This window comes from Suricata suricatta, chromosome 12 (assembly GCF_006229205.1).
Source record: "Suricata suricatta isolate VVHF042 chromosome 12, meerkat_22Aug2017_6uvM2_HiC, whole genome shotgun sequence".
In the NCBI taxonomy this organism is placed as follows: Eukaryota; Metazoa; Chordata; class Mammalia; order Carnivora; family Herpestidae; genus Suricata; species Suricata suricatta.
The window spans coordinates 46,016,186-46,031,445 of NC_043711.1; the positions used below are offsets into that span (position 1 = coordinate 46,016,186).

At 47.0% G+C, this 15,260-nt stretch overlaps 1 pseudogene; it reads left to right on the top strand.

Annotated features, from left to right (window-relative positions):
* The first annotated feature begins 5,208 nt into the window (after positions 1-5,208).
* Positions 5,209-12,364, top strand: LOC115274463 (annotated as a pseudogene).
* The last annotated feature ends 2,896 nt before the right edge of the window (positions 12,365-15,260 follow it).

Sequence of the window (15,260 nt, forward strand, 5' to 3'; positions counted from 1 at the left end):
GTGTGGGATAATAAATCTGTATTATTTTCGGTTACAAAGTTTGGGGTAATTTGTTAAGGCAGCCATAGAAAATGAACTTATTTATGTGTATATGGCATTTATTGGTTTTCAGTCCCTTCCTACCAGGTATCATAGCTATGCAGATGGTGCACAGTGTTATTTATCATTTTCCACTTATCCTGCTGAAGCAGCCATTCACTATCTTGATGTGTCTCTCTTTTGCAAGCTTGAATGTTCTGTGCATTGTTTTCCAAGGCTCTCTGGGAAACACACTCCTTTTTCGAGAGCCTGGCGTCTGGCAAGGGAAAGACTGAGTGCGCACTGTTTTTTTCTGAGCTACTGATCAATACTTACCATTAGGAGGACAACTCCATGCACCAATAAACTTTGACCTCAGTGCCCCAGAGCAGTCCCAAGATGCCAATTGATGTACAGGCAATATACATATTCCTCAAATGCATACCCCTTTCATAGACTTCCCTGAATTAAATTTTAGAGGCTTCAGTGATGGAAAAATAATTTTGCTGATATACCAGCAAGCCCAGGATGTTCATAAAAATTTCGTGGGTAAAAGGAATTGTCTTTATGCTTTTTAAAAACATCTTTTGCATGAGCACTGTGGACCGTTGACTGGCTGACCTTGTCTTCTGCAGAACGCGTGGTGTAGGCAACAGGTGTCCCTTAAGCCCACTGTGGAAACACGTACGCACCTCGAAGGCCAAGACTTGAAAGCAAGTGATTGGCTTTCCTTAGACATCACAAGATAGGCCTACAAGAGCCTAAAATAACGTTAATTGCACTTCTCTTTCATCTACAAATTTGGAATGTTATTTCCCCAGATGTAGGTATTTTTCAGGAAACTCTGCCTAGGGTCTACCATCACATAACATCATGGTGCTCTGAGCAAAAGGAGATGATACCCCTGCCTCCCTAGATCTGTTCAAATGAGATCAATTGCCAGACGGTTGTTTGGATTAAAACCAAATGGTTTTAATGCTTTCAAGAGGCAGTTATTTTGATTAAAAGACTCATATCTGTGTGGCCTTTGGCAACTTCTTATCTCCAGGCAGTGGGTCCCACACACATTTAGCTTTCCTGTGGAACTAGGGGGCATCAACTGCTCGAGTACGAAGGGGCGTACCAGAAGAGAAGACTCATGAAACGCCACTGAAGAATGTATCGCTGAGCCTGGGTGGAACTGAAAAGCCATTAGGAACAGAAAAGTCTGCCCCTTCTACCTCTTTCTCTCGCCCTCATGTCTGCCTAGAACTAGCTGGCCTCACGTCACTGTTCTCTGAAATTCTCTGCTTACTCACTGATGTGCCCAAGGCTGAGAATCCCAGCAGCCCTGAGTTTATGTGACTTTTGCTATTGCACCCACCACCATGATCAACCTCATCCTGAGTCTGAATTTGAAGCCCCTCCATTTTAAATCCCCAGGGAAGAACTTGATTAGCTTGGCATAGTCAGGTGACTAGCTCTGGGGCCATCAGCTATACCCAGGATGAGGCAGGGGTCACAAGACACGAAGGAGGGACTGGCCCCTCCAGGTGATGGATGGAGCAGGGAGGAAGAAGGGACAGACACCTCCAGAATTTTTTCCTGAACTGATAATAGCAGATGCCCCTTTATCACGTCTTTTCTTGCCAGTCTGCAAACTCTTTAAGGGCAGAGGATTTTTTTAATCCTTATCTTCACCACCATTCTTAGGCCATTGCATCATCTAGAGATGCTTGATAAGTGAAAAAGATAAAGCTGGTCATGCCCACTTCCGGTTGTACATGCATGGCTCTTACCACACTGGCTATAACCCAGGTGGGTGATGAGGCAAGAAAAAAAAAAAGAGGTATCAGATGGGCTAAACACTCTTCTGTTCTTTCTTCCACCATTGCTTGGGTTAATAACAACTATTATGTATTCTCCATTTTCCAAGGGGCATTATATAAAGTACTTTATGCATCACTAACCTACTTGTCTACTATGACAACCCTGTGAGAAAATTGTTCAGAGAAGTTAAGTAACTTGCTCAGAGTCACACAGCTCTAAAGTACTAGGCCAATTCTAAACCTAAATCTAGAGGTTACCCGCCAAAGCCTTCTATTTTCCTTCCTCCTCTGCCATGAGCAGTTGGGAATGAGCTGAGAGATTAAGTGAAGAGGAGAGGTATTGGGTCAATGCCAATTTTGTGAACTAAACAAAATTGTTCCGTGCTAACAGTTTTTGAAAGCTTTTTGAACATGGCCTTGGGCCTTTCATGGTTCTGAGGTTTTCCAACAACTCCTCTTAATTGAGTCTTTCCAGGCTGAGCTGCAGGATTTAAGTAATTTAATACAAAAAGACTTCTCAGATTCCTTCTTTCCTTTTAAGCTGGGTGAGAATGTGTCCACCAGCTTTCTGCTTTTAAACACTGGAAAACATCCTGGGAATCTGAGATAGGACCTGGGTCAGTGCTGCCATTTTTTATTGTGCTTTGTATAGTGAGGTCCCAAATCCAGGCCACCCGCCACCCACTACGTCTTGTACACTAGCACCAGCTTGTACTGCCAAGAAGAAGACGTGCTGTGTTCTAATGCACATCTTAGGGCACCCAATGGGTGCCCTGTGGGCCAGGGGAGCATTGGATGGGTATAACATTGTTTCATATTCCCCTGCTTTAAGCTTTGACTATGACTTGTGATAATGCCATTTCTGGATCATACCTCTAGTGTATGCACTGGCAAGAGGAATACAAATTCTGTTAGTCATTTTCAAGGGAAACAGGGCTTGACATTGGTGCCTGGAACTGGGTTTCCACCTGTTGGTGGGTGGCTGGGACCTTCTTGCCACTTTCCAGCTCGTCTCCTAACTCTCTACACACAGCCCCTGATCCAAATCACAAGGAGCAATCTTAGCAGTCTTGGGAATGGTGAGGGAAGAAACTAGAAGAACCTGGTTAGCAAAACAACTCGGTAAAATCCCAATATAGAGCAGGTGCATATGTTAACCCTGAGAAAGGCCGGGTTGCCTTAGGACTCTCTGAGAAAACATGAAGTCCATTCACCCAACACTGAGGGCACTACAATCCTACCTAAGGGGTTATATAGTATTTAGGGTCGCTTTTATTTGTAGCACTGTTAAATGCCTTCCAACATGCTGCCATGATTTAAATTATGTATGTGTATTCATCCCGAAATATATGCACTTTGGAATGTATTTGGAACAGAAAGAGGATTTTATGGCACAAAAACAGACACTCAGATCAATGGAACAGAATAAAGAACCCAGAAATGGGCCCACAAACATATGGCCAACTCGTCTTTGACAAAGCACAGAAGAATATCCAATGGAATAAAGACAGTCTCTTCAGCAAGCGGTACTGAGAAAACAGGACAGTGACATGCACACAAATGAACCTGGACTCATTTCTTACACCTTACACAAAAATAAACTCAAAATGGATGAAAGACCTAAATGTAAGACAGGAAGCCATCACAATTCTAGAGGGGAAAGCAGGCAAAAACCTCTTTGACCTTGGCCGCAGCAACTTGTTACTCAACATATCTCCAGAGGCAAGGGAAACAAAAGCAAACATGAACTATTTGGGACCTCATCAAAATGAAAAGCTTCTGCACAGCGAAGGAAATAATCAGGAAAACTAAAAGGCAACTGACGGAATGGGAGAAGATATTTGCAAATGACATACAAGATAAAGGGTTTGTATCCAACATCTATGAAGAACTTATCAAACTCAACACCCCCCAAAAATAAAATAATCCAGTGAAGAAATGAGCAAAAGACATGAATAGACACTTCTCCAAAGAAGACATCCAGGTGGCCAACTAACACATGAAAAAATGCTCAACATCACTCATCATCATGGAAACACAAATCAAAACCATAATGAGATACCACCTCACACCTGTCAGAATGGCTAACATTGACAACTCAGGCAACAACAGATGTTGGCGAGGATGCGGAGAAAGAGGATCTCTTTTGCACTGCTGGTGGGAATGCAAATTGGGGCAGCCACTCTAGAAAACAGTATGGAGGTTCCTCAAAAAATGAAAAATAGAACTACCCTATGACTACTAGGTATTTACCCAAGGGATACAGGTATGTGGGGCACATGCACCCCAATGTTTATAGCAGCACTATCAGCAATAGCCAAAGTATGACAAGAGCTGAAATGTCCATTGATGGATGGCTAGATAAAGAAGATGTGGTATTACAATGGAGTATTACTCAGCAATGGAAAAGAATGAAATCTTGCCATTTGCCACTATGTGGATGGGAAATAGAGGGTTTTATGCTAAGGAAAATTAGTCAGAGAAAGACAAAAACCATATGACTTCACTCATATGAGGACTTTAAGACATAGAACAGATGAACACAAGAGAAGGGAAGTAAAAAATAATACAAAGACAGGGAGGGGGACAAAAACAAAAGACACTCTTACATATGGAGCACCAACAGAGGGTTAGTGGAGGGGTTTTGGGTTGGGGGTTGGGCCATATGGGTAAGCGGGATTAAGGAATCTACTCCTGAAATCATTGTTGCACTATATGCTCACTAACTTGGATGTAAATTAAAAATAAATAAATAAATAAAATAATTCTTTGTAAAAACAAAAAAAGAAAGAAAGAAAGAAAGAAAAGAAATAGGATTTTAAAGACACAGAAAGCTTGTGAGTTCCAAGAACCCCTTCCTCCTGCCCCTACCCCAGGTTCACTGAGCACCTGGAGCTATGGATTCACGGCAGTACCTAGGAGTCCTCAGGTAGTGAAGCGTAGCAGTCATAGACGATGAGTCTGCAGGGACAGATCTGAGTGGGTTCAATCTCCTTTCTGCCACTCACTAGTTGTAGAACGCTAAGCACATTGCTTAAATGATCCAAGCCTCCTTTCCCTCATCTATAAAATGGAGACAAGAAAAGTTTCTCCTCTAACCTCACGGCGAGGTTCAGTGAGAGGATGCCTATGGAAGGCTGGGCGCAGAGCCGAGAACGTAGCTTGCAACCTTAGCTCCCATTGTTCCGCATCTCAAGATGTGAACCCAGATTCTCCCTGAAAGCCTGTTGAACACCCGAGAGTTTCTGTCCTTTTTCGATTGGAGGTTCCCTTTTACTCCATATAAATGACCAGAATTTAGTCCTAGTCACCAAACCTCATCTGAGACACTGCACCCACCAGGAAGAAGTTCTGGTTACCATCTAGCACCTAGCCCTAGCCCATGGGCACGCCTACCCGCCTCCGTCTCCAGTTCCTGGAGGAGCAGTGTAAGACCAGTGAGCTGGTTACCTCGGGGGTGAGGCTGGAAGGGATGGGCGGTCTGCTGGATGTGCTTTCGCTGCAAAGTGGTGTGGAAAAATGAAAGGCTGAAATCTCAGGACACTGGTAAAGGAGAGAAAGCTCATGGCAGCACATTTTTCCATCCTCTCATACAATTGCTTCCACCACCAGGGTGTAACAAAACTTCCCAGTGGCTTCTTTTTATTGAAGGCCATGGTAGAGTGTCCTCAGCGCGTGCACTGGCTTTGGGACGGGGTGGTCCTGGGTCAGATGCTGTTAGCTGAGGGACTTCAGGCAAGTTATTGAACCTCCACTCGCCTCAGTTTTCACCTCTATAAAATGGACAGACATATAGGGGCTCCCGGGTGGCTCAGTCGGTTAAGTGTCTGATTTAGCATCTGGCTTGAGTCATGATGTCATGGTTCATGAGTTCAAGCCCTGTGGTGGGCTCTCTGCTGCCGGCTCAGAGCCTGGGGCCTGATTCCAATTCTGTGTCTCCCTCTCTCTCTGCCCCTCCCTTACTCACACTCTGTCTTTATCTGTCTCTCAAAAACTAATAAATGTAAAAAAATAAAATAAAATGGACATATAAATAGCATCTATCCATCTGACATCTCACTATAAAAGCCAGTCACTCTTTTTAAAGCATCCAAGGGCTGGTCCTGTTCTGTAAGGTCTCTGCTGTGCTCCCCTCCCCCATGAAGGGATGGTTTCCTATGGCAGACACTATAGGTTGTCACTCCAACTGCCAGTCTCCCTTCTAGTGAGCAGAACACCAATTCTCTTCAAGGAGCTGTGCGCCTCACCCCAGGGGAAGACTCACGATTGGGCAAGCTACTTAGGCCAGTCCTATCTACCGTTATCTTAACTGGTCTAAGAGAAGGCAAGTGATAAGATAGAAGGGAAAGTTTCCCGATAAAAGGAGAGAGGAGGGTGAGGTGAGCCTCATTTTGGTCCCTGGCATCTTCCTTCTTGCTTTAGGGACTGTCACGTGGGGATGGGATGCTTAGAGCGGCAGCTGGCATTTTGTGACCACGTGGTAACTAGCATCAGCATGCCAGAGCAGAAAGATAGAGTCTAGATTCTTAAAGACACTGCTAAGCTGCCAAATCCACTCAGGCTGTTTGCCTCTAAACGTCTTGTTGGTATACCATAACTGTTTTTATGATTGGGCCTATTGTTAATCTGGTGTTCTGCCTAACTGATTTACTCCTTGCCTGTTTGCCAAGCCAGCGGAGTGACCGCTATTCAAATCCTGCCCTGATATAAAGACATTCGGTTCCCATTTTCTTCCTCCTGATTTGAGTAATCAAGTGTTTTTAAATAAATTCCTCACCCACCATTGTAGTGAAACTGCTCTTGAAAAGGTCACCCATGACCTCTTGATTGACATGTCGAAGAGCTTCATCTAATTTCACATCCTGCTTAACTTCTGCTGCATTAGACAGCTTGACCACTTTCTCAGTCTTAAAAGGAGTCCCTCTCTTGGTGTGTGTCACTGCTCTTTCCAGGTCTTTGGTCCGTCCTCGGTGGTTCCTTCTCTTTCTGCCCCTCAACTCTGAATGAACCCCGGCATTCTGCCCTTTGCCTTCTCATCTCTCACCAGGCTCTTTCCTGGAGCGCCTTCTCCACGTTTAAGACTTTGGTTACCACTGGTGGCCCTTTGTGATTCCCACATCCTTGTCTCCAGGGCGTGTCTTTTCTCAGCACCAGATCTCCTTTTCTCTCTGTGAACAGAATGTGTCTGCTTGGATGTCCCCACAGGACCATCAACACCATATCTGTAAACTGAACTATGTCCCCTACAAATGACTTCTCTTCTGTCACACACCTCACCACTCACACTAGCTCTCAGCTAGAAACCTCGGAGTCATCCCAAGGAATTCCTTCTTTCCCAACACCCAATTAATCATCAAGTATAAAAATTTCTCTATCCTCAGGAGTCTGTTGCAGCTTCCCCCCATGTCTGCTGCTGTGGCCTCCAGCCATCATTTCGTATTGCAAAAGTCTCTCACATGCCTCCAGTCCCTACCTCCCTGCCCCCATCCCCCACAACCACCTGCATTGCTGTTAGAATGGATGTTCTAAACACAAGTGGAATCATGTCACCAGATTTAAAATTTTCCAGTGGGGTAGATGTATGTGTGAGTGGGGTGGGGGGAGGTTGTATAAGCCATCACGCTCTCCAGATAAAGCCTACACTTCATAACATGGCACGGAAGACCTTCTAGTCACTCTGAAAACGACTGGGTTTTGTGTTTTGTCTCCTACTACCTCCCCTCCACTCCCCTCCACCCCCCTCCACCTCCCCTCCATTCTCAGCAGGAGCTCCTAGGGACTCCATCTTTCTCTTCACTATTTACTCTGATTCGATGCTGGACTCCTATTCATTCTGCAGCATTCTGAACTTCTGGTGTCCGCTATTTCTCAAATCAAACAGCACTTCCCCAAAGCATTCCCTGAGCCTAGGTCTAGGCCAGAGTTCCTCAACCTTGGCCCTATTGACATTTTGGGTTGGTTCATTCTTTGCTGTGGAGGCTGCCCCGGGCATCTTAGGGTATCTGGCAGCACTGCCGGCCTCTCCCTGCTAGACGCCAGTGGCACCTGCCTGCCCCCCGCTCCCCCCCACCCCGCCCCAGTTTCCACAACCACAAATGTGTCCCGACACTGGGAGATTTTCCTTGCGGGACAGAATTGCCCCCGTCCCAGGTTGTGAACCACTGGACTAAACCAAGTCCCCTTCTTATCATGCCTGTCCTGCCACCCATGGCAGCTTTTTTTTTAATGTTTTATTTATTTTTGATACAGAGAGAGACAGAGCATGAGAGGGGGAGGGGCAAAGAGAGAGGGAGCCGCAGAATCGGAAACAAGCTCCAGGCTCTGAGCCGTCAGCACAGAGCCTGACGCCAGGCTTGAACCCACGAATATGAGATCACGACCCGAGCCGAAGTCAGAGGCTTAACCGACTGAGCCACCCAGGTGCCTCACCATGAAGTGACTCATCTGTTTCAACAGAATGTTAATCTCCAAGAGGGCAGCCTCCAGGGCTGGGTACTCAGTAGGCATGCAGTCTCACTTCATGAAAGAGTGAGCTCGGTGACCTTGTCGGTCATCTGCGGAGCCCCCAGGATGGTGCTGGCACATGACAGGGCTCAATAAGCATTTGTTGAGTGAAGGAGTGAATCCATCATTCATTCAAATGCTTCTGTCTCTGTGAAACTTGTATTGCTTTCCCAATCAAGTGGAGAGGGTTTTCCCCCTCTCAACCCCGTAGTATTTTGAGCGTGCCCTTGTCCCCCAACATTGCTACACTGGATATCATAATCTGTTTGCTAATATATGTTTGTGGAAATCAAATCATGCTCTCTGTGTCTTCACGTCTCTTTTTAGAAATGGAAAACCTAGGTCCATTCCTGTACCCAGGAATCTCATGATCTACCTTTTCCTTACACTACTGCACCTGTTCTGCCCCTGGCTGCTCTCAGCCACACCTACCCCTCCTCCCCCACATTCTCATCCATCTTCCTTAGCTGACATCAAAGAGGAGGAATGGCTCAGAGCTCCTGGACACTGAGGACACACGTCTGCCTCAGGGCCACCTTTTGCCTCTCTCTTCCTGACTGTGCTCCCAGCAATGGCAATGAATTCTGGGAGGTCTTAATAACATACAGTGCTTGCTCACAAGCCTCTCCCGGGACTGGGATGCACCATACCTGCAGTCTGTCCACCACTGGCCGACTTCAAATGCAAGAGGCTACTGCGAACCCCACGGTGGAGAGGAGCTGTGATATTATTAAAGTAAACCCGCACACATTCACAGTGGTCAGAAAGGGCATCAGCTTTCTTGTGAGAAGAGTTCAGGACGCCGAGAAGAGTAGAGTTGCTTTTTCTGCACAGTAGACAGTTTACATGCATCATTTAATCACCAAGTCCTGTGGGGAGAAGATGCCGAAATTAATATTTATATCTGGCATCCAACCCTCGCCTAAATAACAGCAGAGAGGCCGGCTGTTTGGTTTGAGGTCAATTCTGTTTCAACAGCCAGGCCAGGTGCAGACACACATGCTGGACCTTTGAACTCTGTGTGTTGCAATCCAGATGTTCGGCAGAGGTGATGAACTTGGGTCACTGGTGGTGAGAGAGTGTGCAGTGCTCTTCTAGCATCTTCCACAGGGAACCCTGGCCAGTAGACTTGGCCCTATGCCCACTTTCCTCACCAGAGTCCAGAAACAGTAGCGACTCCAGTTGTTGCTAGGGATAAGAGATCATCCACTGGGGAGTTGAGATAGCCAGGGTGGGGGAGGGGGTGGGTAGCGTGAAGGAGGTCACGAAATTGACCGTGCTCAGCCTCTGCCCACGTTTGAGTCACTGGGAGATATTCTGCAATGGGAAAAATAGTAGGCTTTTAATGACAGCCCTGGCAAACATGATCCGTATGACCAAATTGGTCTCAAAAGCAACTGCTATCGTTTCTTAAAGGAGGATTTGTCAAATCCCGTGTTTCTTAGAGGGTTTTCCTAGTCCCACACTTTGCCTCGACAATGTGCACAGAGCGAGGGGTTTGAACTTTCTGAATTTAATGCAAAGCACATATGTTGTTTGGGTTTTGTTTGTTGTGTTTGTTTGTTTTTATGGTAGCAAAATATGCTATATAAAAAAGAACCATATAGCAATAAAATGGTAACGTAAACACAAATCCTCCAAGAGGATGCAACATATTTCTAATGAAAGGAAACAACCACCTTCGCTTTATCCACACATACAAAAATTAAAAATGATGAAGAGGGACCGTTTCGTTCACAGATTGTGGAATCCTACTGTTTACTGCTCTTCAAATGAGTAGTTTTGAGGCATGACTTAAAACAGGAATTTTCAAAACCAAGCAGCTCTTGGCATGGTGTGAAGAACCTTACTGTTGGTTGGCAGCCAGGCGACTCAAATTCTGGCCCTGACTGCTGACCCCCTGCTTCCTGGCTCCCAACCCCAGCACTCACCGAGAGTGCTCTTGTCAAGGGTACAGTGACCTTCTAATTGCTAAATCCAAAGGGCAGTTTTCAGTCCACTTCTGACCTGACCTCTCTTCAGCGGATGACATAATTGCCCACTCTTTCCTCCTTGAAATCCTCTCGCCCCGCGCCTTCAATGACACCATCTCATCCTGGTTATTCACCAGCTTCCCCCTTCACTTTTCAGACACTCTCTGGGCTGTTCTTTTTCACCATCAGCTGGGAGCAGCTGCCGTGGGCTGAGGTCATGCGGAGCTTTTGTGTGCATTTTCTTATCAACTTTTCACAGCAGCCCTGGCAGGTGGGACTCCCTGGTTCCCTTTCACAGACAAGGAAGGTAAGGCTCTGAGTGATGAAGGGATCTTCGTCAATGGCTTATAAGCAGCAGGATTGGGATTCCTGTCTAGGTCTGTTTGAGTCCAGAGTCACGTTCTCAACCATTATAATGCAATTTTTTTCCTCAGATACCCCTTAGATAGAGGTGGTCTCTGGAGTTGTGTGTTTGGCCCCTTTTTCTTCTCTCTGCGCCTGTCCCCACAGGGGACAGCTTTCCTCATAGCACGTCTATGGTACCTTCAGCCAAAATCTGTCCCCTGTTCCTTGTTTCCGACTGTTTCTAAGCTATCTCCCTTTGCGTGTGCCACAGTCACCTTGCAGCTCGTGGTGCTGGACGACTCCTCCAAAACAAATCCTCTCCCACGATCGACTAAAGCCCGCGATTGCTTAAGGAGTGGGCATGGGACGCAGACAGGGGAGATTGCTGGGAATGCCTAGGAAAACTCTCTCAAATAGACACATGAACGATGACTTCTTTTCTCCTCGATACTGCTATGTCTTCTAATGTCGGAGTCATGATAACCATCTGCAACCATGAGGGATAGGTCAAGTCCAATAAGAAGAGTGGAACCTAGGTCCTGAATGACCAGCTGATTGAATCTTATCTGGGACAAGGGCTTCCAACTATGTTAAATAAAACAGTTCCTTACTGTTTGCATGGGTTCTTATTTGGTTTGGTTTTGTCTTGTTATTACTTGCAGCCGAAAGCATCCTAAGTGATACATCGAATTCATTATGTCTACAGCTCCATTCAATATCTTCTTCCAAACAGCCTCCCCTCCTTAACCCTAGCTCTGTTAATATCACCATGATTGACTCATTAACCCACATCGGAAACTCCTCCCTCTGCCTCACCCCCAAAGTTCTATCATGAGTTCGGTCCAAGAGATTTGCAGGCTGCTGAAAGCCATGCTGGCTTCCAGCATTGGGTTGAACCAGGGATGGGAGGGGGTTGCTTCGTCCACAGTGGCCACCTCCTCTGCTTTCTGAGCTCCACTCTGGTGGCACCAAAGGCCTGGCTGGTGTGGCTCCTTGGGAGCATGGCCCTGCCAGCTGGACCAACGTGTTTAGGCCTTTGTGGCTGAGCTGCATATAGGCACCAGCCATGGAGGTGGTGCACACCCACACAGCATAGGGCCAGGCCTGCTCGCCAAGGTGCTCAGTGGCACTGGGCACTGTGTACCCCCACAAGGGCCGCAGCAAGGCCAAGCTGCTGGCCATCTATCTGGGCCATGTGTCTGACGTCTACAGGTATTGCCATGGTGAGTGTACCCGACGTGCTCCTGAAAGACTTACTACCAGAACCAGTGGCCCTGGTATTGGAAAACTCCCAAGAGCTCAGGAAGGACCTGAACCCCTTTATTCATCTTGTAGGCACCTGGGTTCCTTCATGCAGGATTTGGCCCAGGTATTTGGGGAACCACTTGCTCTTACCAGTACTACCCTTAGCTCTCAGGCCAGTTCTCTGATGTCAAGGAGCTCCAGTATTTCTGGCCTCAGTTACCCCTGGCCTTTGATGCGGGGCCCACTGGGGATGGGCAGAGCCCTGAGTATTGCTTGGGCTCAACTGTCCTTGACTTGTCTGTACTTGGAAAGTTTGGCATCATTCATCCAGGCTGTGCCCTGGAAAGGATTACATCCGTCCTCCGACAGAAGTATGGGTTGTTCCCCCTCACAGGGATCGTACTCGTGAATCTCAAGATAAGGGAGGGCCCAAGCACTAATGCGGGCAGACATGTGTCTGTCCACTGGTGACTGGGAGGCTTCCTTTACAGAGGCCGCGGTGGCTGCAGTGTCACTAGTCTATCTCTTTAAGCCAGGGTGTCTTTCTGAACACTGTAGATCAGGCCCCAGAAGCTGCTGGTTTAGTCTCACACCTGGTGAGAGAGGCCTTCTTTATTATCTGTAATTTCATCTATCAGTCAAAAGCTGACTAGAGACTTGATTTGAGAAACTTCGTAGGATGGCCTTGTTATACTAAGTTGCTTTTAAAAAAATATTTTTGAAAACTAATTTAAAGAACAGATGTGGAATCTAGTCGGAGCCTCCTCTCTGGTGAGTAGTGGCACCAAGGTCCAAATCAGCTAGAGCACCAGCTGGTGCTGCTTAAAAATCTCAAGTGACCGAAGGCGTGTGCTTGTGCACCTGAGGCTGGGGCCAGGTTAGGACAAAGGTTGTTGAGCCACGGGCCAAACACTTTCCTCTGAACTGAGGAGGCTGGTGGTTTGGGTGCAGTAATGCCTGGCGGAGAGCGTCATCCTTCTGGACTAACGGTGGGAAGTGAGCTCAGTCGGCAGGGGTGGGGGTGGGGAGGTCCAAATACAAATATATTGGAAAGTAAATCTCTATTATTCTTAAAAAAATAAAAGTTCCAGGAGACTCCACTGCTGAAAATCTCTTATTCTTTCTTCCCATGAACCCCCTCCTCATTCTTTTCAATTCTGTGCCACTTTTGCTGTTCTTCTGAGCCCTTTCTCATTTTGAACCAAGCCACCACCATCTATATTGCTCCCAAAGAAATTTTATTTAAAAAGGTGTTTTTTAATGTTTATTTTTGAGAGAGAGAGAGAGAGAGAGAGAGAGAGAGAGCGAGCCAAGCAGGGGAAGGGCAGAGAGAGAGGAGGGACACAGAATCTGAAGCAGGCTCCAGGCTCTAAGCTGTCAGCACAGAGCCCGATGCGGGGCTCAAACTCACTAACCACAAGATGGTGACCTGAGCCAAAGTCCGACACCTAACTGACTGAGCCCCCCAGGCAACCCATTCCCAAAGAGATTTAAAAAACTTGGTACTAATCCTACGACTTCCTTGCTTACAATGTGTTGATAGCCTACCTTTATCTTCACCGTAAACTCCAGCCAATGCTCAGGGTTTGTAAACTGCATCAAGACCGGCTGTACCTCTTTGGACTGTCACCTCCACTGTTCCACAACCTCCTAGTTCTAAAACACTGATTTTCTGTGGTCCACAAGTCACGGCTCCTTAGTGTCACTGCATGGGTGGTGTCCTGGGCCCGGGCTGCCTGCCCTGGGGTTCCCTCGGACACTCGTGGCAGGCCAGGCTGAGCTCTTACGCTGCTGGGTTCGCCTCTTCATATAACATAGGTGTGCGTTTCAGGCACACCAGGACTATCTTTCCTTATTTTCATCTCTCCCTTCTCGATTTGTATTTTGAACCCCCTTCCCAACTCAGTCGCCATCATTTTGGTACTTCCTCTCTCTCCAGTGTTGTATCTAAGTTCTAGATTTTCTAGAGTCATGTGCTGAGGGAGGTGTCCACCTGGTCTTGGGGCATCTGTTCATTACAGGTTCCCATAAAGACATCCCTGGTTTTCTCCTTGTGGCCCCTCCGACTAGATTCCACATCTGTTCTTTAAATTAGTTTTCAAGTCCAGGACTCACGTGGGCAATGCCTACTCCATGCTGGGTTCCTAGAATCTCTGCGGAGTGGCTTTGTCTTTGTCTGCATAGATACCACCACTACCACGCCCACTCTGCGGTCTTGTCCCATTCCCAGGCCCCCTTCCCAGGGCCCCCTTTATGGGCAGAACCTCCTGTTCTCTGGCCCTCAGCTCATTCTAACGTACTTATTGTCTCCTCTCCCTCCCTCAGCATCTTTGTAGAGTCTTCTTGTCCTGAAAAAGCACTCCCCTCTACTTCCTTCTTTGAAACATTTGTTTATCCCTTACCTGCCCTGGATTGCCCCAGGGGGACCTTTGAGTGTTTAGAATTTTGGACACGTGAGGCAGAGACTAACAGGCCTTTTTTATCTACTCTGTCAAATTTCTTCCTTAAGACAGAGAGCACAGGCCCAGTCAACTGCTTGGGAAAGAAGGAAGATACCAGGAGACAAAAGAACATGGACAATTATGATCACCTGGCCCCACGGCCCTCACCACCTGGAAATGATCTGTGTGTGTACCCATTTCATCCAGACTGTGGGTTCCAAGGGTCAAGGCCTGCCATATCGTTTCTCCCAGTGTGGTCAGCCGCTGATCTCAGACCCATAGTAGGTACCTTGTAAATACCTGTCAAAGCTAAAAATGATAGTAAGAGGAGAGTGGACTTGAGAGTCAAGGACACCTGAATGAATCCTGCCAGCTGCCTACCTAGCTGTGTGGCAGGGGGCAAGTTACCTCCCTTCTCTGTCCATGGGCAGTAGCAACAGGCAGGAGAGGACACAAAGAGGGGCTGGGGGACTCCGTGCTCCTCAAAGGTCTCTGGTTTGTACGTTCTGAGACTTCCAAGATTCTGGTTCCAAGTTATCCTCTCCACTCACCCTTCAACTGGCCCAAACTTCCCTATCACATTCCTCTCCCATCACAAATTCATTTTGTGTATACTTAGATTTTGGCTCCTCCTCTTTCAGCCCCTTCCCTTGCTCCAGTGAATGACTTTCACGATCCTTGAGTTCCAGCCATTCGTTTGTGATGAAATACGAAGAATTTGGAATTCTGGTTCCACCACACACTGGCTCTGGGATGTTGGAAAAGTGTGTGAGTCTCAGTTTGCTCATCTGCAAGATGGGGATGATGATAGCTAACTCGACTAAATCCTTCAGAACAAGGGCTTGGGAGCCCAGGCTGCCTGGATTCAAATCCTAGCCCTGCCACTCTACAAACATGCAGCTCAGAGCAGGTGACGTTTCTTTGTC